Raw genomic sequence first — 1,823 nt, 5'->3', positions numbered from 1 at the left:
ACAACTTTGATGTAGTACTTCAGGGCTGCACCTGAACTCTGCTTTCTTCTTTTTAAATAAATGAAATAAATAAATTATTTAAAATATTTTATTTATTTTAAATAAATAAAGTAAATATAATTTTTAAAAAATAAAAATAAAAATCTTTATTTTTATTTCCTGATGTAAAAATTTCCTAGACAAAAAAAAAATTTTTTTTTCAACCAGTAAGCCAAGAATCCTCCCATGTTACCTGAAAACAAACAGAATTTCCCAAATCATATTTGTTACTTTAAGACCGTTAGGAAGACCTTCAAAAAAAAGTGTATCATGGCAATACTGTTTTTAGTAGATTCTGCTTCACATCAAGTTTGAGAAGGAGAAAGAGTGAGTTTAAAAAAAAAAAGATAAACAGTTGATGAGAAAACATCATTGGGTAAAAAAGAACTCTTACAAAATACAAAACTGGTATTTAAGATAAACCACTGCCTCTTCACCCATCATGAAGGTCCTGTAATTCATCTGCCGTTAGCACTGAAAACCCAAAGCAGATGATGCTCTTGACTTCCACCAGTGGCACTGTGATGATTAATGTAGCTTTCTCTTTGATAATTTTGCTGTAGTCATTTCAGTATGCACAGATTCTGGAAGATTCAGATGTAATCTGTACTTCTCAGAGACCTCGATCAATAAATCATCTTCAGAAACACTAAGGTCACAGAGACATACTGAATTACTACCAGGTGATTTAACTTCTATTTCAATTTTCAGAGGTTTCTCATTCTGATCAGCCACAATCTTTAATTCATAGGCTGGTCTCTTCATCTCCACCTGGGTCTCGGTGGTGGAAATGTCTCCTGTCAGATACCTTGTTTTGCTTGAAACTTGGTCTCTTGGCAAAAAAAAGCTGAGGAAAGGGACCTGGATTGCTCACCGTACTGCTTCTGATCTGCTCAAGGGTCAGGTCTTCTCTCGTTTTCTCTCTTAAACCCATGGGGTCAGTTTGGGCTCTGGTCAGATTTTGTTTCATCCTTTGAGTGTTTCCTTTTTATTCTAAATTTAGTAATATTGTGAGAGTAATAATAATAGTAGTAATAGTAATAAGTTCATTAAGTTGTCCTCAACGCATTTCATGGCCATCCATATTAACTGATCTTTCTGTGCATGGCGCTTTTCTCCACCTGGAGAACACCAGCATTGTAGGTGACATCAACAACCATGTACAATTCTGATGTCTCAGACATATCTTCTGGTTGGCCAGTACTTAGAGGTACTGGATGAGTGGTTGACTGGGGAGCTGGGGGAATGGTTAACTGTTCTTTTCCACTGACAAAGCTTGATAAAAAAGTTTTTGTTTTCTTTCATTTTCAGGATCCTGGCGTGCAGACAGAGCTAATGGTTCTAGGGCACACTGAGCTGTCTCCCCTCTTCCAGTGGCTCTTGAAGGAACTCCTTAGAGCTCTCAGGGCTGCTTCCAGCTAGATCATCTTGGAGGTTCCAGAACTGAGTTAACTTCAGTGAGCAGCCCCTTTCAGGAAGACTCCATGATTGAGGTAAATAGGCCTCTGAAGTCCCTTCTCTTGGTCTCCTGATCTGAAATCTGCAGGTTTTCAAAGCTTCTCTGGTGATGCAACGTTGCTGGTCGAGACTGTACTTTGAGGAGCAAAGATGCAGAGTGTGGACTTGCACTTGAATCGATCATAACAAAATATTAAATTTGTTTAATGTCACTGTGTAAAAAACATAAATACAAAAATGCATGTAAAACAGAAAAAAGTAGATAAATCATGATGGACACACCACATTTTAATGTAAAGTAACTGGGAGCCCAGGAAGGTCAGACA

At 37.4% G+C, this 1,823-nt stretch overlaps 1 pseudogene; it reads right to left on the bottom strand.

Moving 5' to 3' along the window:
- Positions 1 to 472: 472 nt before the first annotated feature.
- LOC148162848 (PIH1 domain-containing protein 2 pseudogene) lies at positions 473 to 1,525 on the bottom strand (annotated as a pseudogene).
- Positions 1,526 to 1,823: the final 298 nt, after the last annotated feature.

This window comes from Eumetopias jubatus, unplaced genomic scaffold (assembly GCF_037043125.1).
Source record: "Eumetopias jubatus isolate StellerSeaLion01/CBP00866 unplaced genomic scaffold, mEumJub1_p1.0 scaffold_12, whole genome shotgun sequence".
Lineage (NCBI taxonomy): Eukaryota > Metazoa > Chordata > Mammalia > Carnivora > Otariidae > Eumetopias > Eumetopias jubatus.
Note: the sequence above shows the minus strand (reverse complement) of the source record. Positions and strands in the feature narration are given on the sequence as shown.